The 14,176-nt window shown below is 47.7% G+C and overlaps 1 long non-coding RNA gene across 1 annotated transcript; it reads right to left on the bottom strand.

Moving 5' to 3' along the window:
* Positions 1 to 4,293: 4,293 nt before the first annotated feature.
* On the bottom strand, positions 4,294 to 13,760 carry LOC101677786. The gene is made up of 3 exons (XR_001180631.2): positions 13,542 to 13,760; positions 7,861 to 8,344; positions 4,294 to 4,502 (listed from the first exon to the last, which is right to left on the bottom strand). It is a non-coding gene; the product is annotated as an uncharacterized LOC101677786 (long non-coding RNA).
* Positions 13,761 to 14,176: the final 416 nt, after the last annotated feature.

Here is a 14,176-nt window from a genome sequence, read left to right as displayed (position 1 = left end):
TACGTACTTGTTGAATCACTCCGTTGTGCACCCTGAACAAATTTAACATGGTGTGTCAACTACACTCCAAAAAAAAAAAAAACCAAAAATAAGAAAAGGACTTCCCTCATACTCTTGCTGAGCTTGTGATTACAAATGTTCTTTCAGTCATTTTGGGGACAGTGTCATTTTCCATCATGACCCTGCTAGGGCAATGGACTAGAAGTCACTAGAATGAGGGTCTATCGCGGGCTCTGCTCTCAGCCAGCTAGGTGATGTCAGGCAAGCTGCTGCGCCTTCTGGGGCCTCATTTTACTTCTCTGTACATGAGGCTAATGCTCACGGCTGGAGGTACAAATGGAATGGTGTGCAAATCCCTTGACGATTTCATTGTGATGTAAAATGCTAAAGCTATTTAAGAATTTCAGGATATCGCGTGCCTGGGTGGCTCAGTTGGTTAAGCAACTGCCTTTGGCTCAGTTCATGATCATGGAGTCCCAGGATCGAGTCCCATATTGGGTCCTTGTGACCCTCCCCGCTTCATGCTCTCTCTCATTCTCTCTCACATGAATAAATTAAAAAAAAAAATTTCAGGGTATGATAACTAGAAGGTATCATAACACCTAGTCCAACCCTTTAATGGCAAAGATTAGGAAGCCGAGACTCAAAAAAAGCCGAGATTTGTGCCGGGGACACAAATAATGATTCTTATAACTCTATGGTTTGTTCTACTCTGACCTTTCCACTCTCTACGAGGCCTTTGTTTTCTTAGCTGAGAGGGTCAGTTTCCCCAGTTTACCTCCCCCCCCCCTTTTAAGGACTTTCTTTGTTTCCTGGGGGGATCACTTGCTGGAACCCCTCCGAGGTGAGGGCAGTGTGATCTTCCCTCATGGATAAGCGGGGCGGGCCAGGGCCTCTTCTGGGGCTGAGGCTCCAAGGGCAGGCATCCAAACTGTTATGACAAGAAGAGTCACAAGGCATAGATCTGAGAAGCAAATGCCCAGCACACAGGCGTGTGGGCCCTGTGGCCAGGTTTTCCGGGATGTGCAGTCGGGCAGAGCCGAGCCTGGGGTGCCCAGCAAACAGCTTTTGATCTAACGCCATAGTGGTTTTTGAACTCTGAGTGCAGCGCCTTTAATCGCTCTTGGCTCCGATTTCCCAGGTTAATTTCCTGACATCTAAGGACCTTTGTTTAGCGTAAGTAACTTCCTGCCTTTTATGTCAGAGTCTGTGAACTGACGGAATCAGGGAATGAGCCAAGTAACCTGGGGGTGGGGGCGAGCTTTTGAGACTCCCTTCCTAGTTTTATTTTCCTTAGTCATACCCCAGTCTTAGTCACTTTCCCCCTGATATTAACACAATAAGAGGCTCTCTTGTACGATGTTCAGGGGGGAAGGGAGTGGAAGGGGGTGTGTGTGGGGGATTGTGGAAGGAGCCAGAGTAAAGTGCTGGAGAGGTTTTGTCCTGGCTTTGTGACTTTGCACCCATGTCCCCAAGGCTTTGGGCCATGGCGTCACCGCGGGACCTTTTTCCTGGGTCCCCACTGCATTTCTCTCTATCCTCTTTTGTCCACCGTTCAAAAGACTCTGGCAACCCTGGACCAGCGAGACGGAAGGAGTGACCCCACATCCCCAGCCGCGTTGTCTGGCCTGTGCAAACTCATGGATCCCTTCTCACTGCCCCCGCCCGCCATCTTCCTTCTTCACCGGCTGGGTTCTTCGTTTGCATTTCCTTTGTGGGTGTGACAGCACAATTTTATCCCAGTTTGCTCAGTTGTTTGTTTGTCCTTTATGTGGGTGAGGTCCAGGGTTTCTAGAGGCTTCTGGACAGCTGGGCTGTGCCTCTTTGACGTGGTGCATCTGGTGCCCGGAGCAGACAGGAGCCTACAGCACATTTCTGATGGTGGCAGGTGGAGCAGCACCTATGTCTCTAGGGGATGCGGTGAGGCCTGATTAACATTTCAGATAACCACACACTCAAGTGTCAAGTCGCTTAGGTTGGGCACTCAAATGTAAACAAACAAACAAACAAAACATGATTCCTCTTAGGAGGAGCTGAATTCATCAGTTCAGGAGATTTCGAGAAGCCCTTTTGCCACTGTGAAATTATTTAAAGAATATATGATAGACGGGCCCTCCAGAGTCCATGGGCTACGGGCTTGTTGGTGTCCCCAGGGTCCCTGTGGGCCGTCTGGTTTTTGTTTCTAGAGCCCAACGCGGTGCTTGACAGCCATGAGGTGCTCAGAACATGACTGTGCGATGAATGACCAGTCTTACCCTGGCATCTCACCGATGAGCAGCCTGGGCTCCCCAGAAGTTCTGAGGATCTGGGCCGATGAAACCCTGTCCCCTGTCTTCTGACCTAGTGCTGCTTCCACTTCACTGACTTGTTTGTGTGGTGTGGCTGGTGTGGACCGCTGGCTGCTTCCAAGGCCACTCCAGCTGGGGCTGAGGGTCCTTGGATCTCAGGGAACTCCTCAGCACCTCACAACTTGGTGCAAGGGAGAGCCCGGGAGCACACTAGTGGGAGAATTTCTGCCATTTTTGTGGCCATTCTGAAGTCTTTGTTGGGAATCTGGGGTGTCTCCTTCGAACTTGACTGCGTCTCCACAATCTGAATAGCCAGTGGTATTTGGCCAAAGATGAATGCTCCCAATGGCAGTGCTCTTGGAGGAGCTATGACTCCTCCTCCTTCAGGATGGTCTGCAGAGGACTTGTGAAGGGGACACTGTCACATGTGGGTCTGGCCTGGGGGGAGCCCAAGGTTACCCATCAGGAAGATCTACCAGTCACAAACAAATAGTGAAATTCTTAGTCAAAACAGAACTACGAATAATCACATCTCTGTTTAGGAATTCCTCTCTAACTCTCTGCCCCTCTCCGTTCTCTGTCTCTATTTCCATTTCTCTCTTTGCCTTTCTCGGTTTGCCTCTGTGTTGGGCACCCATGCACGTCAGTTTATTCTTTCCTCCAGCTTTCATCAGCAGTAACCTCTGCTCTGTGGCAGATCAATCTCGAGTGGACGGAGAAGATGCTGGCACTAGAGTAACATGGACTTGTGTTCCAAAGGACCGATTTGGAATCATCCAGAGCCTCACAGGGATGTGCTGAGGAAAGACAGGGGAGCCGTTTGGATTTCCCGTGGGACAAAGCAGCTGGTGCAGAGGGGGACAGTGGTGTCACTGGCACTGAGCCCAGGAACAGGCATCACAGAGACAGTGAGTCATGCGGGAAGGTCTCCTGATACAGTGGCAGCTGCTCCCATCCAGGGCTCATCTCTTTTCCTGCGGCTGGCCCTGGGGAAGTCCCTGGGATTCGGGGCCGGCAGGCTTGGACTGTAAACTCCAGTCTGGCCCAAGTTAGGAGGTAGGGCCAAAATAGCAGAAGAATGAGGAGGAGAGAAGGGAGAGAGGGGTGGTTTCCATAGCCATGCCCTTGGGAAAATGCCAGGCCAGTAATACAAGTCCTATTCTAGAATGTTCTTAAGCAGGACGCTTTCAAGATCTGAAGTCAGGGTTTCCTGCAGCAGGAGAAGAAAGATTGCTTATAGTACTCGGGCTAGGTAATGCCCTGATTTCTAATTTAACAGTTTTTTCATTCCTTCCGATTTCCTCCACTACCTAGCCACTTCCCCAGGGTGTTCCTAGGAATAATGAGAACATGTGTAATTGGTGTGAGCTCCTTAAAAGGAAAGTGCTATATAAACAGAGTATTTTTATGTGTGCATATAAAATATATCTTCTCTGACTAGAAGTTTCTTATTCACGGAGCTAAATGAAACAGGTTTATTTGGAATAGCAGCGATCCCAAAGGACCTGAGTAAGTGCAAAGAGCTTGTGTGTGGGGAAATATCAGTCAGCATTAGAAAGTGTTTCTGGCATTGATTTCTCCCCCTCATCTGTGGGGTCTTAGTTTCTACCTTATTCTCTTTGTTTCGCCTTTGTGGGGGCTCCTGGGGCGCGCTCACACATTGGCCTTTCTGCAGAGACCATCACATGGTTTCAGGTCGTGATGGCTGGGAGATGTTTAACAACTGGCTCTTTGGGGAGGGGGGCAGTCCTAATTTACAGTTTTTGCCAATTTTTACCATGTAAATACTCCTCTTCATGGCCAATTTCAAGCTGTCCACATGACCGATGTGGAGCGCGGGAGAGATGTACGTTATGACACTGTTATAGGATTTTCTCTTCACACGGATGAAATAAACGTAAATAACCCCAAGAAGACAGATTAAAAAAAAAAAAAAAGTAAAGCGTGGTAAAGCCATTAGGAAGGGATGAGTTTTGAGAAGCTACTATGTTTGTTTTTAAGATTATTTAATTGTAAGGTTTTATGATTTGATTGTTAATGGTGGCCGCATTCATAACTGGTTTGCAAAATGTTGGAAAAGGTCTCAGTTGGCTCTCCCAGGTGGGGGTGAGCTGGCCCCACACACCGTCGTGCTGACATGTTGAGCTTGATTCGGTCCCGCCTCGGAAACCCCGGAAGACAAACATCGGTTGGGCATTTCCACCGGACAGCACGCTATAAGAGTAAAAAGTTAAGGATTATAAGCATAAATTCCTTGTTTCCCCATTAGCCTCTCGTTCAGACTTTATCCAAGTAAAAAATCCTACGGTCGCCTCCTTCCTTCCTCCTCTCTCAGTGTTTACACTTCCGAGCAACCATGATCAATTACTCCCTTTGCAACTTCTGTTGCAACAGTGGTTCTCAAAGTCAGTGGCACACGGGAAGCACCTGGGAACTTCACATAAATACTGATGTCTGGGGTCCACTCTTGGAGGACCTGATTAATTGGTCCGGGGTGCAGCCCGGACATCGTGATTTCATAAAGCTCCCTACGTGACTCTAACTTTCAGCCAGGGCTGAAAATCACCGTCCTTTCCATTCACGCCAGGACCTGCCTCCAGTACAGGACAGAGGGGACAACAGGCTTGGAAGTCCAAAAGACGCCGCTGTGAATCAGCTTTGCCACCTACAGGGACCTGTTTCTTAAGTCTTTGAGCTTTGCTTTCACCAAACTATAGAGTGGGATCAATAATCCCGATCATATACAATTAGGTAAAAATGTTTCAGTTCAGCACTTGCCTTAGTAAAAGTGAGATTCCTACTTCGTATTCCCGCTGTCTCCTAATTGATCTCATCTCTCATTTTCTCCCCAGCCCTCACAGCTCAGATATGACTGTTGAAATGATCATTCCCAAGAAGAGAACCTCTGTTCAAAAACCCTGAATGGCTGCCGATTAGCCACTCTGCCTCCTGCTCCAGGCCCTCAGGGACCTTCCTGCCCCACACCCTTCCAGCCTCACCTTCCACCAGGAAGGTGGGGCGCCCCTCTCTTGGGTCTGCACCAGCCTGGCCCCTTCACCCCTGGAACACCCGCCATTCCTGCTCCTCACGCGGAAAGCAGCTCGTGGCTTTCAGAAATCCTGTCTTTTCTGGAAGATTCTGATTGATGGGCCTCTCCTTAGCCTCTCCTAATCTCTGTTTTCAGCCTTCTGCGTTCTGCTCATTGGGCGTAGATATTTACATTGCCCATGTCAGACTGAAGCCTCCTGAGACAGGGACTGCTCCGTACTTGTTGCCCAGGCTGTGCCTGGCACATGGTCACCCAGGGTGGCCAATCACGCTGAGTGACAATCAGCCTCCTGGCTCACAGCCGCCATTTTCTGGAGCTGCTCCGACCAAAGGGAGAAGGAAGTGGTCATTCTGAGGTCCCACGGCTGCTCCCGCAGGGCCTCTCCCCCACCCTTCCCTTGCCATCTGCCCCGGGGGCAAATACTACACCTAATGGCACCCCATTTCCTCGTAGGGATCCCACGCAGTCCCGCCAAGGCCTGACCTCTCTGTTCAGTAATCTCCCCACTGACCTCCATGCCCGGGGCGCTCAACGAATATGCTGGTGGTGAGGAAGACAGAGAATGCCTAGTCTGCTCTTCACTGCCAGTCACCCTGGGGAACACTGCCTAGGACAGGGAGGCCTGACAGCAACACTGTATTCACTCGTCACCCTGAAGAATGTGAGTCTAACACCACCCACAATAAAAGGAAAGTGTTGGTTTTATAGCAACTGATTTAAAAATTGCGTCTCTGTGAAAGCAACCACCTTTACCTGGCGTGGTCCGTATCTTCTTATTGTACACTAAACATCTGAATGAGCAGGGACTAATTTCTCCACCTCTTGTGTTCAGTTTCCTAGCTCAGTTACCGCCCCCGCCCCCCATCATGGACTCGGTTGGCCAAGTTGGAAACCTCCAAATTCCCCTGGACACCCTTCCCGCCTCACCCTCCAAATCTCATTAGCCACCAAGTGCCGTGACTTCATTTTTCCCAAGGCAACATGCCTGGCTCCTCTCTCCATTTCTATCACAGTGAACTTATTTTAGCTTTTATTTCCCCTTAGCTGGCCTACGGTACAAGCCTCTGACCTCCCTGCTCCACGTGCCCTTTACTAGCTGCCTGCGATGTCTTTGCTCCAAATCTGATAAATCACACTCACGCTGAAAATCTTCTGTGTCTCCCAAAGAATTCAGTCTGGATCCTTTAGTGTGGCACCCATGCCTACACACCGGATCCCAACCTGTGTATCAACCCCATGCCCTTGCCCTTACCCCACCTGCCCTGGACCTCAGACACACCACACTTGTCACGGGGCTTTCAGGCCTCCATGCCTTCATGTCTGCTGTCCCCTCTGCCGGGGGGAAGGCCTGCCTTCTCCTTTCTCACCTGAACATTCCAACTCCTCTGTTAAGGATCAGCTCAGAGGTGACCTTCTCTACAACCTTCCTTGACTCCCTCTGACAGAATTAATTTTTCCCTCTTTGTGCTCCCATGGCCCTTGGGTACAAACCTTATTCAGCACTTGGCTGCATTATTTTAATTATTTGTTTTCCTATCTGCCGTCATGCAACTGTGGCTTAGTCATCTTGGTATTCCCCAGTGGCCCCTCGGGGAGGCAGGAGATCCACAGATGTTTATGGGATAAACCAGTGCACTTCCGGTCTCATGGTGCACATGCGCTCTCCAGTCCTTCTCTACTAGAGAGAACCAACCGACCAGAAGAGAGAGCTTAGATCAGACCATCACACTCACAAGCAGCTTCAAAGCTCCATCGTATGCCTCCACCAAAAACACCTTCTTCCCAGATCCCATGGGGCAAAGCAGAGCCGTGGCAGACAGGTGAAAAGTCCACACTTTGCCCCCAGAGATGCTGTGTTTGGAAAACCCGTGTTGACTTTAACTTGAGTATTAGTCACCCATAAAACGCTGCCAGAAATCTCTCTGGGGCTGGCCAAGACACAAAACGAGTGCAGGTTGTTTTCTAAGCTGTGCTTTGTTAAAATAGCAATTCCCAGTTTGCCTCAGGTGTAAAGTTTAGGTTCACGGTTCACTGGATTTTTTAGGAAAATACAAGCAAACATTCCAATCCCCCCCTTTCCTTCTCTTGTGGTATGACAGACTTAGGTTGTTTGTTCCCATGGCTCAGATCTTTTCAGAGAAGAGATTGTTGATAATGTTCGTTCTGTCGCCTGGCCCGCTCCCAAAAGCACCATCTTTAAGCTCTCGGTGGATTTGAATGTCCACAGAACATTCCTCTCCAGGGCAAGCAGGGGCAGTATTGGGGAGTTTTGGAATTCCTGACAGAGCCAGAGCTCTGGGCCCATATTAGAGACGAGGCCACTTCTGTGACATCTAGCCAGGTTGAAAGAATGAATAACTAAATGAACCAGGGAATCCTTCCTTGTGACTTGAAAAAAAGGATCGGGGAACCCAGCTCTGCATTTGACACTCTTCTCCCTCTCACCAGCCTTCCCGGACTCTCCCTTTCAGAGGCTCACCTACTTGCCTTCGAGCACTGACTTGGTGGAGAGATTTCACTTACCTTGACAGATTAACCTTCAGGGTCAGGTGGTAAAAAAGACCATGAGTGACTGTTGTGCAAGAGGAGAGACCACATGGGTCTCTGATGAATTCTGGCCAAAACAAAAGGAAAGCACACGTGAAACAAAAGTGGAAGGTCAAGGAATGATGGCAGGGTATAAAATGCCTCCGTTCCCTTCATTCAAGAAAACGACACCTAGGTTGGTTGTCAGTCTTCCTTAAGCTGGAGGTAGTGTTGACAGAATGGAACTGGGTACTGAGGGACGTTGCTGAAGCAGCAAGGTGATGAGAGGGAGGAGGGTTTGGCAGGATTCCAGGTGTTTCTTGTTGGAGCTCCAGTGAAGGTGAAGAAAATGGATCCCAATCATGTGAAGAAGCTGCACCAATGCGACATCATCAAGGAAATAGCCAAGGAGGTCTTTCTGAAGGAGGGCAATGCTGCCTTGTGTTTGCTTGGCGGTAGTGGTGACACTGCTCAGAATGTTCTGGAATTAAAGCATGTACATTAAACTGAAACAGATGTTTTTAGAAGGGCCAGTATAATTAGGTTACATATATCAGTGAACAAATATTGTATAAAATAGTGAAAAATGTTACAGAAATGAAGAACTGTATTTGAGGGGTGCTACCCAATGGAGGGAATGCAGCCACCACTGTCAACTCCAGGAGTTCCTAGAGTCAAGCTAGGAGCAGCTCAGGAGCTTCTCTCATCTCAGAACATCTGTCACCCTGATGCCAGGATAGCAATTGGCAAAGTTCTCTTTACTGGTAATACCCTGGTGGAAGTTCTCAGGGTGTATGGTCTTAGCCACTCAACTCGATGAAGGGGTCAAGTCAAATGCCCCCAAAACAGAGTGCAGGGATTCATCTGTTATTTTATTTGATCCTTACGGGGTCCTTCTGATGGCAGATCGGGCATTTGTTCATTTATTCATTTATCCACCCATTCATCCATTCAACATTCACCAGCCACACGGGCCAAGCTCTGTGCTAGGGCTTAAGAATGTAGTAAGACAGAACCCGGCTTTGAGACACTTGGAGCTCAGTAAAGGAGACAGAAAAAATACTAGCTATGGTGCCACAAGGAGAACAGGGGACTAGAGGTGTGTGGAGGAGGCTGTGAGTTGGTATCAGAGAGGTTCTATGTCCAGTCTTGGAGAGAAGTTCAAGCAAGCTTGGGTTGATGTTGAAAGATGAGTAGGAACGGGTCAACTTACAAGCAGGCAAGGGGTGAGGAAGTAGGGCAGCACTTAGAAAGCTAGAGAGACATGAAAAAAAATACGGCGGCTGGGAAGCAGCCGGTAGTTCAGCGCTGGAGCAAGACGCCTGGGATTCTAGCTGGAAGCAAAGTCAGAGGGATGGACAAGGCTCATCATCAAGGACCTTGTGTGTAACAGTAGCATTTTTTACTTTAGTCTGACATAGTGAGGAAGATGGAATATTTCTTTTCTTAATAAATCTTTATTGAGGTATTTTAAATACAGTAAAATGCACCTATTTTAAGTGTGCGGTTTGATGAGTTTGGGCAGACATACCTGTGTAACCACTGCCCCAGTTAAGACAGAACATTTCCGTCACTCCCCAAACTTCCTTGTGCCTCTTTGCAGTCAACAACTCCCTCCAATCCCAGCACCAGGCAACCACGGATCTATTTGTAGTCACAATAGATTAACTCTGCCTATGTAACAATTTCACATTTATAGTATGTTTTCCTTCACATCTGGCTTCTTTTACTCAGTATAATGTCACTGTGGTTCATCCACGCTGCTGGGTGGGTCAGAAGGTTATTCCTTTTTATTGCTGAGTAGTAGTCGTCCCCCGTATGACTCTACCACAATTTGTGTATTCATTTATCTATTGATGGATATCTAAGTTTCCAGTTTGGGACTATTGTAAAGTTGTTATGATCATTCATGTACATACATCTTTCTGTAAACATATGTTTTTATTTCTCTTGGGTAAATAACTGAAGCTAAACATGAGAAGATGTTTAGCATCTTTGGTCATCAAGAAATGTGAATTCAAACCACAATAAGATACCAGTGAACACCTATTGGCATTCCTAAAATTAAAGAGACCAAACATGATAAATATGGCGAGGAGGTAGAGAAACTGGAACTCTCAGACCTTGCTGATGGGAAGCTCAGAAGGCACATCCACTTTGGGAAATGGCTTGGCAGTTTCTCGTATTGCATAAACATGAACTCCTGGATTTTTGGCCATTGAATAATTTTAAGTAGAACAGCAACATGGACAGATTTGGTTTTTAAAAGAATAGTAGCATTGAGGCTGACAGATTCTGTGTATCGAGATCATCTTCATATATATCTATTTTTATTAGTGAAAAATTATCTCTCATGCTTTAATGCCATACAGGGGCAATGACTCCCCTGTTGTGAACAGCTAGATAACATTAAATATTCCATTATTGACTGTGATTCCAAATGAAGTTTTTGATGCATAGAACAGTGTTGTTTCTGCTCAATTAGTTCCTTAAAACGAGGTCCTAGGATCGGGACCACTGAGCTAATGCTCTTAAAAACGTATATGTTTTTTGCTGCCAGGTGACATTCCGAGTACCTAAGGATTGCGGCAATCAACAACAAAGTATATATTATTGTTTGTTTTTCACAGATCAGGAAGGAGAAGCTCTGATTATGCAAATTACTTAATGTAGGTAGAGAAAGGTATAGTAGTGTTTGAACCTGTATCCTTGAACCTCTCTTCAGTCTACGGGTTCTTCCTCCTTCTACTCACGCTTTTCCTCCCTCAGAGCTTTACTTGGAGAAACTCTAGCCTGTGCCAGAGACTCTGCTGAAGCAAGGGACAGACAAAAGGAGATGCATAGTTCCTGTTTCCAAAGATCTTAAGGTCCAGCGACCTTCCCAGATTCCTTCCTCTCTTCCCATCTGGAGAAAAATCTCAAGGGAACAGGTGAACTACAAAAGGAAGGCAAGGAAAAGTGTTAGAATCATGGAGTTGGGGGGCGCCTGGGTAGCTCACTGGGTTAAGCCTCTGCATTTGGCTCAGGTCATGGTCTCAGGGTCCTGGGATCGAGCCCCGCATCAGGCTCTCTGCTCAGCAGGGGGTTTGCTTCCCACCTCTCCCCCACCTCCGCCTGCCTCTCTGCCTACTTGTGATTTCTTTCTCTCTGTCAAATAAATAAATAAAACCTTAAAAAAAAAAAAAAGAATCATGGAGTGGGTCACAGCTTGGATACGAATTTCCAGTGCCACTTCCAGACCACGTTGAGGGACTGGCTCCCTGTGTTGTGCTGGTCCATGAGTTGGTCTGCCACAGGAGGTGGAGGTCAGAGGTAAGAACCCCAGCTTGGTGGGGAGTGACTACAGAGCTTCAGTATGAGCTTAAGCAGGGCTGAGTCTACAGAAGTGCTCAGTGGGGAGAATGACAGTTGGGAACAACAACTGTGAGGTGGCGGCGGGGGCAGGGGTCTGATGGAGGCATTCTGAATTGGGAGCAACTTAAGTTTCTCGAGTTCTTTCTGTGTGGTTGGCATTGTTCCAGTAGAAGTAAAAAAGTAGAGGAAAAAAGCTATGGGGGCTGGAGATCAAGCAGTTCCAAGAAACCAAAGAAACTAAGAAGCGTCTGGCACCTATCATGGCAGGTGAGGGGGGAGGCAGAGAGTAGAGGTGGTGGCATTGCAATCAAGTGTGCTCCAGCTCCTTATTCCCTCTTGCCCTCATTCCCTCCTGCCCTCACTCTGGGGCCCCTTTGTCCACCCTCTCCCCAACGGCACCCCGGGCCCCCAGATACCAAGATGTCCTGTCGTGTTCTCCCAGCCCCTCACAGAGGCTCCTTGCCCAGGCCTGTGCTCTGCTTTGGGATCCCAACCACAAATGACTGCAGATCCCGGCTGGGTCAGCCCGGAGAGTCGAGAAGGTAGGTGGGGATGCAGCGGTGGGGGTTGCAGAGGACTGGACAGCTTCTGGCCCACTTCAGCAGGACAGCTGCCCGTGGTCTGGGGGTCGGATGCTAGTGAATCGGGGCATTACAAGGGGGCCCAAGGTTCCAGGAGGAGTGGGAAAACGCGTTTTTATTTGAAATCTCACTGTGTTTAAATATTGGAAGTCTGGTTAATTTCAACATTTTTTCTAACAGTTGGTATTGGTCAAAGAAAATAAGCCTGGACGAGGTGCCAATCTTCTCATCTGTGCTTCTGTCCTAGGCAATGCCACTTGTTTTTTCTGTCTCTCTCAGAGCCTGTCTCTCATTCCTGGGATCTGCTCCTATTAGCACCCAGGGAAGAAGCTGGTAAGCTAATTAATTTCCAACTGTGATAATGGCTGAATAGTGAGGAATTTGCCTTTGACTTCAAAGTTGTGACCTGGAGGTCCTGGATTGATGGGGAAAAGTAAGGCCCCAAGAAGGGTGGTAGTGATCATTGGTGGATTGGCCCTTTTGGACCCTGTTCTTATCAAACTCCTTGGATAGCCTGTAGGTTCTGACTGTCATTAGGGTCAGTTCCCTCTTTGGAGGTTCTGGGGACAATTGATGATTATTCCTGAATGAGTTTATTTGGGCCTGGGCCTTGGCATAGGAAAGGGATGGGTCTGGGGGACAGTGTCCATGGAAAGACAAGGTGACTGACCCAGAAGCCTTCTCTGTGTAGCTCAGGCTTAGCACAACAGCCCTAGCTGCCTTGTCCAATATGGTAGCCAGTAGTCACATGTGGCTTATTTACCTTAAGTTAATTGAAATAATTAAAATAATTAAATTAAATTTAAAAAATTAAAATAATTAAAGTGTTATGTTCCAAAGATTCTGCACGTTCATCTTTACTCTTGACAAATAGCCTGCCAGGAAGGTGTCTTTATCTCTGTTTTACAGAAGAATGAGTGGCCCAGTGACACCTGGCTATTTGCAACCATCAGCTGCCCATCCAAGATTCAAACCTACAGTCCCCATCTTTCCTGCGAATGCCAAGCTACCATTAAACAAACAACACATTCTCTCTGAGGAAGCCTGTGTTGCTCAAATTTAATGCAAAAAGTTGCAACGATCTCTCATATTCAGCTGGACCCCCTAATTGGCCGATGCTCCTAGTAGTTTAGTATTGTTGTTAGACTAGGCTGCTCGTGCATAGCACTATTTAAATACCTACACACACACCCATGAGGGCTCCACAGCACTTCACGGTCAGGTGCCTTGAACACACAACAGCAATAAAGCTGTTGTTTGTCCCAGTTGCAAATGGAGAGACGGCAGCACGAGGAAGTCCTGCACCGTGTTAGTGTGAAAGAGTGATGAGTCACTGACGGCATGTGCATGGAAATGAGGACATTTGAGATGCTGTCAGGGGAACTAAAATGGATCCAGGACACATAATCGTGTGCATCTACTGCTGTGGTTATGGAATTGTTTAATGCTTTTTGCTTCTTTGACTTCAGTGCTTGTAATTGTATCTCCCAGGATACAACAGGACAATGCTAGGAGATTTTAGACTGCACGGAACACAGGTGTCAGTTGCAGACCATCCTGCCTGGAGTCTGGTTTGTCTTATGAGAAGGGAATGTCCAGTCCCGTCCCTGGATCCTACTTGTTACCCATATTTCTACTAACACCTTTGTGGACGTTCTACTTACAAGTGTAGTAGTCAAGAGTTCATGGTCAAGGGTGTGTGGAGGAACAAGCAGTCAGAAAGGCTTTTCCTTTTACACTTACTACTTCTAGAAGATGCCCTTCATTTGCAGCTGTGGCCACAGCTCCTCGTGTTCCAATGAGGACCAACCTGGGGGTCTAGCTGTCCTGGACAGGGTCTCTGGGCGATGGGATGCTCAGCTATCTTCTGTGGTTGTTGAAAGGCACCTCAGAAGAAAGAGGAGAGAAGAAAAGTGAAAATCAACCATTTGTGGAACTCAACAGTTGCCCTGAGGCAGTGTTCCTCAAAATGGGTTCCATGGAACACTAATCTCATGAGCTGCTCTGTGATGAAAGGATTCTGAATCCAATGATTTAGGGGATGTGGCCCATCATGTCACTCGGGGGGAGCTGCGCAGTATAAATTGCCATATGAAAAGTTGTAAGACGGCTTGCAGAAAAAAAGAAAAAATCTTTTTTGCTGTTGTTGTTGTTTAATAAACTTCTAAAATTTGCTCTAATGTTTAGTAAGCCACTGAGGTATCAGGAAGCTCACAAAACATCATTTAAAGCACGGAAAGGTGCGTTCACCTTGTCCAGAAAAGCACTCAGTGCCCACTCAAAGCGACTGGGAAGCAGAGGGCCAGAGCCCTACCAGGCCTGAGTCCGGTGTGTTCCCAGTCACGTCCTCACAGAACTCCGCCCGCTCCTCAGCTGAG

Source organism: Mustela putorius, unplaced genomic scaffold (genome assembly GCF_011764305.1).
Source record: "Mustela putorius furo isolate JIRA1106 unplaced genomic scaffold, ASM1176430v1.1 tig00000179_pilon_pilon_pilon, whole genome shotgun sequence".
Lineage (NCBI taxonomy): Eukaryota > Metazoa > Chordata > Mammalia > Carnivora > Mustelidae > Mustela > Mustela putorius.
This window is presented reverse-complemented; position numbering and strand designations above follow the sequence as displayed.